Below are 6928 nucleotides of genomic sequence, written 5' to 3' on the forward strand. Positions count from 1 at the left end.
GGAGGCTGAGTCCTGTTACAGTTTTAGCTTTTGAAGAGAACAGCTTTGGTGAGAAGTTGGTTGTATGGGCCCCTTTCTCCCCTAGTAGGGGAGGCGATTCATGTTGGGTGGATTCGACATATTCTGGATATTGGTACTCTTCCACTCTTGGGAGCTCTATCAGCACAGCTTGTCTGATTCAGTGACACAGAACATCACAAAAATCACCTCAGACTAGTTACAGAGAAAGGCAGATGTGGCTCATGGCCAGGGTCCTATTATATGTCTACAATTCTCCAAAGTTGCTGTCCTGGCTGAATAACACGTGTTGGGGCTGTGTGTGGACATGCATTATAATATGTAATGCATCTGGAATTTTTCCATTGCTTTGCTTACAATTAAAGCTTCCACAATCTTCTTATGTAGAAGTCTTTAAAAATATTTTTAGGGTCTTCCTGCCCTGTGTGTGCTGTCTGGAGACCTGTGGATTGGGCCTGCTAAAAGCAAGATGCCTTCAGGAAATGCCAAAATTGGGCATCCTGCCCCCAACTTCAAAACCACAGCCATTATGCCAGATGGTCAGTTCAAAGCTATCAATCTAAGTGAATAGAGAGGAAAATACATTGTCTTCTTCTTTTAACCTATTGACTTCAATTTTGTGTGCCCCACTGAGATCATTGTTTTCAGTGATAGAGCAGAAGAATTTAAGAAACTCAACTGCCAAGTGATTGTGAATTCTCACTTCTGTTATCTGGCATGGATCAACACACCCAAGAAACAAGGAGGACTGGGACCCATGAAGATTCCCTTGGTATCAGATCCCAAGCGTACCATTGCTCAGGATTATGGAGTCTTAAGGGCTGATGAAGTTATCTCCTTCAGGGATCTCTTTATCATTGATGACAGAGGTATCCTTTGACAGATCACTATAAATGACCTTCCTGTTGGCCCTTCTGAGGATGAGATTCCAGGACTAGTTCAGGCCTTCCAGTTCACTGGCAAACATGGGGAGGTGTAGCCAGCTGGCTAGATGCCTGGCAGTGATACCATCAAGCCTGATGTCCAAAAGAGCAAAGAATATTTCTCCAAACAGAAGTGATCACTGGGCTATTTTCATGTCGGGCTATATTGGGTAGCCAGGAGATGGAAATCTCTTTTGTGCTTATTCATGCTTTTAAACACAATACGTATTGTGGTTTAAGACATGTCTTTCCTACAGGAGTGGGGGAGGTTAGCTTTTCTTTCACCTGTGGGAATGGCCTGAGCTATGTTGTAGCAGATCATGTAATGTACTAGTAAAGGACATCAGCCTGGTGTTCTTCTGTTGTATCTGTTAAACGAACTGAGGGAAAAAAGTATTTTAGATTACATTTGTTTATTTATTTGTGTGATGATATGCCATAATACTTATATGGAGGTCAGAGGACAACTTGCAGGAGTCAGTTCTCTCCATTTACCATGTAGGTCCAGGGACTCAAACTCAGGTCATCAGGCTTAGTGGCAAGCGCTGGCCTTAAGTAGAAGTCTTTCTATAGACCTTGTTTTCATTTCTTTTGGATAAATACCTGAAGTGCTAGTTCTTGCCTGCATGGTAGATGAATATTTAACTTCATAGGAAGCCGTGGGAGACAGGCTTGAGCCTAGGGTGAAAGTCTTATTGACAGCCATATAGCAGGCCTGAGGCAATGGCCCGACTGCTGGAGCCACAAGGAATGCCTTGTGACATTTTGCTCCCATTGGCAGATCATAAGACTGAGGCCTAGAGCTCGCCACTCCCTAATCACCATGCTTAGAATCAAAGCATCTTACTTGCTGTACTGTGATAGGATGCCAAACCTGTTATGCTAATAAGGTATCCTACTTGCTATGCTGTGATTGGACCACTAACCCTATATAAGCCTGTGCCTTCCTGCAGTAAAGCAGACCTGTGTCACTGAACCTGGTCTCCTGTGTCTGAATGCAGCTCTGCTGACACAGTCTCCTCACCAGCCCTGGGGTCCGGACTGGACAGCTGATCAGAAGAACTAAGAGAGCAGGAGAGTGGCCATAGCCAGAGGAGAGCAGCCACAGCTGGTGACCACAGCTGGTGCCCAGGGGCTGGGATCCCCTCCCCACAGAGCTGTAACACTGAGCTGTAACACCTTGGGCTCCTGATTCCCCCTTTCTAGGTGCTCTTCCCGTGCTTGCTCGCTGCTTTTGTTTTGTTCTGCTTTTTCTTCTGGCTCGCAATCTTCAGTTGGGCATGCTGCTCCTGTCTTTGCTGATCATCTTCCTGAATGATCAGGGTACGTCTTGCGGGGTGGGTGACCTCCAGTATAAGGAATAGTCATCCAGCTGCTGCCAGCCCCTGCGCTGCTGCACTGGTTTCTCTCCTCAGGAGTAGGCGTATTTGGGTAACAGAAAAGGATGTAACTAAGATTTTAGATGAAGTACTAGCTCTTGCCCCCTGGCTTACAGATTCCTGTTGCTGGGATCCTGAACAATGGGCTTGCATTTTATTCTTGGCCCTGCATAGAGAAGTCAGGGAGGGACACCCACAGTCTGGGCTGTTCTACCCCATTGTGACAGCCATTCTGGCCTCCCTTTAGGGGGTTCCCCCCGAAGCCCCTGAACAGGACAATCCCCTATTTAAGGAGATAGATGAGCAAATACAACAACAGGGCGCTGGGGATGGCCTGTCCTAGGCATTTCCAGTTAAACCAAAACTAACGGATTCTTGTTTTGATAAATCTATGACTGTTAATGATGCTATAAAAAATGAGGAATTGGGGTTTGAGAGCTCCCCTGATGAAAAACAGGAAGTCAAGCCCTCTGCCATCTTGTATTGACTTTGATGAAAAACGGGAAGTTAAGGCAGCCTCTGCTCCACAATTACGGGGTGATGGCTACTTTCCACCATCTTGCACTAGCTCTAAGGAAGTTTCCACCCAGTCCATCCACCCCTCCCTTCCAGAGGAGGACTGGAAGCCCCTGCCACCTAGGCCCTCTCCTATGATACAATGGGTGATTTTCCAGTTTTTCCTAGTTATCGTCAATCAGGGGCTACAGAACCCTAATGTCTGGAATCCATATTCTTATGATACCTTAAGGAAGCTGTGTAAGGCAGCAATTGAGGATGGCATTCATTCCCCCTGGTGTGGTCAGTTATTAGATACAATTAGTCATTTGGCCAATACCCCCTATGATTGGCAGAATATTGCCCGTGCCTGCTTACAGGGAGGTGATTTCCTTTTATGGAAAGCTGCTTACCAAGATGAATGTGAACAGGCAGAGTGCAATAGAAATGCCAACATCCAAAACATTGGAATCGATGCTCTACTAGGACATGGCAATTTTGAGACCCACCCCAAGCTCAGGCACAGGGACCTCCCCACTACTTGAACAAATACGGCTTTGCACGCTTCGTGCTTTTCAAAGTATGCCGACTCGCGGTGATACCAAATTAACCAAATTGATACAAAAACCAGGTGAGTCTTTCTCTGATTCTGTTGAGAGATGCCAACAAAGTATAAATAGGGAGCTGTCGATGCCTTGCTCAAGGATCTTGTATATGAAGGCTGCTCTACAGAGTGTCGCCTTGCCATAGGACCCATTAGACACAAGGATGTCTCTGAATGGATTCTGGCCTTCCAAGATGTGGGGACCGCTCAGGCCCATGCTGCAGCCCTTGCTGAGGCACTGACTGCTCATCAGCCACAGGCCGAGATGGACAAAGGCAAATGTTGGACCCGTGGGGGACAGGGTCATTGGTTACATACCTGTCCTATAAGTTTATGAAAGACGCAAAAAGGAGCCAGGTTCCCCTTTCAAAATGCCTGAGATACCACAAAGGCATTCATTGGGAAAGAGATTACAGGTCTAAGATGGATGCAGATGGCAAACCCATACAAAAGGTGCCTTTAAACAGGCAATGGGGCACCTCTCAGCCCCACCCCAAAGAGAGGAACTAAGGGAACACACCCCCCACATCCAATGGATGATACCTATTGATTTGCATAAGCCTAGGATGCAACTTTCCCTAGATGGCCATAAGTTTAAAGGCCTAATTGATACAGGGGCAATATTACTGTAATCAGACAGGAAGAAGCCTTGTCTCATTGGCACCATAAGCCTGGACCTCCTATACAAGGTGTTGGGGGCTTACAAAATACTTTACAGGTCCAACATCCCGTGGTCTGGACTGACCCAGATGGCAATACAGGAGCTATTAAACCACTCCTAGCGGCAGGGCTTCCCCATAACCTGTGGGGGAGAGATATCCTCTACAACACAGAGGTTGCTCTAACTACCAATGACAAAGCCTTTTATGATGACCACATTGTACATCAGCACTTAGTTAATGCCCCCCCACCCTCACCCCCAATTCTAACGGCCACTGCTCTACTGCCCAAGCCGCCCCCCATCAAACTAACGTGGGACACTAAAGCTCCCATATGGGTGGAGCAGTGGCCTCTTACTTCACATAGATTAGCTCATTTGATCTCCTTGGTCCAGGAACAGTTATCCTTGGGTCATATTGAGCCCTCACTTAGTCCTCATAATTCTCCCATTTTTGTTATACAAAAGAGATCAAGAAAGTGGAGACTTTTACATGATTTAAGGGCTATTAATGAGCATATGAAGCCTTTAGGGACCCTTCAAATGGGAATGCCTCACCCTACCGCTATTCCCAAAGAGTGTGCAATTATTATTATAGATATTAAGGACTCTTTCTTTTCTATTCCTCTTCATGATGATGATAAGCCCTACTTTGCCCTCTCTATACCTACCACCAACCATAACCTTCTAGTTCAATGCTATCGATGGAAGGTTTTGCCTCAGGGCATGAAAAAGTGTCTTACTATCTGCCAATCTTATGTGGCCCATGCCTGCAGACCTTTGCTGACTGAGGTTTATATTTTACATTATATGGATGACATTCTTATCACCCATAAGGATCCTAAGATCTTGCAAGGAGCTTTTCAAAAACTCAGAACAAACCTCCAGGCATTAGGTCTTACTATTGCAGCAGATAAAGTTACATGCTCCTTATATCTTTTTGGGCTACTCTATTCAAGATGTCATCCTGCCCATAGCTCCTGTTCTTACCTTACCAGATGAGATTACACTTTCAGAGGTGCAAACCCTCTGTGGCAACATCAATTGGATACGGGGTTTCTTACCGATGTCCACAGAAGAGCTTACACCATTCTTTGACCTCTCGCAGGGTACTGATGTGGTCTCCATTCCCCGCAAGGTCTCTATGGAGGCACAATGTGTTGTCACAATGATCAATTCTCACCTGTCCCAAGCACTTGTAAATAGGATACAGCCAAAGTTGTCCATCCAAGCACTAGTTATTCCTACTAAAAACACCCCTTTGGGAGTACTCTGGCAGACCCAGGGCCCCCTGATATGTGTCCACTCTTCATGGAGTCAACTTCACAAGGTCACCCCAGCTATTGAGGCATGGGCTATGTTAGCCCTTAAACTTGTCCACACCTCCTGTCTTCTGTATGGCCACGAACCCAAATCGTTGGTTCTTCCCCTTCTACTTCATATGCTACAGTCATTGTTTTCTGACAACCCTGGCTTCCAAACTCTCCTACTAGTCTATCAGGGGAAATATGACAATCATTATCCTAAACATAAACTCCTTCAAGGAATAAGACAGCTTCCCCTGTTCTTATTTCCCCAGGCATTCCCAAAGCATAACCCACTTCCTAAGGCTCCCCTAATCTTTACTGATTCTAGTAAACACAAATTTGGTTATGTAATTTACCAGGAAGGACATCTCTCCTCACATAAGGTTTTCCCTTTCCAGGGATCTGTACAGCTCGGAGAGCTCTCAGCCATGTTACAGGTCTTTCAGGATCCCCCTACAATTCCCTGTAATATTTTTTTCTGACAGTGCTTATGTAGTTCAGGCTCTACAACATCTGGCCTTTGCAGCTTTCCAGCCCGGCCAGAGCCCCCTTGATTTGTTATTTTCTTCATTATAACTATTACTCGAGCAGTGCTCTGCCCCTTGGTATATTCAACACTTGCGGTCTCATACCAATCTCCCAGGTCTTCTGGAAGAGGGCAATGCCACCATTGACAAGCTGGTCCTGAGTGCCACCCTAGACTCCACCCTAATTCAACAAGCTAGAGACTTACACGCCTGCTTCCACCTTTCTCCCCAAGCTAGAGACTTACATGCCCACTTCCACTTTTCTCCCCTTTCTCTCCCTACCTTGCTGATTCAGAGCTGTAAACATTTGGTCCATGCATGCTCCTCTTGTGTCCCTCTTTTACCTCTGGGACCATTACAACCCTCTGGAACTCTCCCTAGGGGCCTTGGCCGCAACAAGATATAGCAAATGGATGTCACTCATTTTTCTCCTTTTGGCAAGCTCAAGTATATCCATCATATTATTGACACCTATTCCAATGTCCATTTTGCATTGGCCTGCTCTGGTGAGATGGATTTTCATGCCATAAGGACTGTCAAATATGCCATGGTCCTTATGGGAGTTCCTTGGCAAATAAAAACAGATAATGGTCCTCGTTATGTTTCTGCTACCTTCAGCCATTTTTGCTCTGACAGGAATATTAGGCATATAACTGGCATCCCTTACAATCCTCAGGGTCAAGGGATCATTGAACATTCCCACCAAACACTCATTAAACAAATACAGAAAACGGAAAGACAATGATAAAGGCCCCTGCTACAAAGACCCCAATTTTGTTATACAACGGGCTCTATTTATATTAAACTTTCTAAAATTTGACTCCAATGGCCTTCCACCACCAATAAAGCATTGGGTGGCATTCAGTCATCCCACTCCTGCCCCCATGGTGAGATGGAAGGACCCTCTCACAAGTGAATGGAAAGGTCCACACCTATTGTTAACACAAGGGTGAGGCTATGCTTGTGTCTTTGCAGATAATCTTCCAGCTCCCATCTGGATCCAAGCCCAGAACATCA

General features: G+C 45.7%; 1 pseudogene; it reads left to right on the plus strand.

Annotated features, from left to right (window-relative positions):
* Positions 1-487: 487 nt before the first annotated feature.
* Positions 488-1078, plus strand: LOC103729548 (annotated as a pseudogene).
* Positions 1079-6928: the final 5850 nt, after the last annotated feature.

This window comes from Nannospalax galili, unplaced genomic scaffold, assembly GCF_000622305.1.
Source record: "Nannospalax galili isolate Female #2095 unplaced genomic scaffold, S.galili_v1.0 scaffold872, whole genome shotgun sequence".
NCBI lineage: Eukaryota > Metazoa > Chordata > Mammalia > Rodentia > Spalacidae > Nannospalax > Nannospalax galili.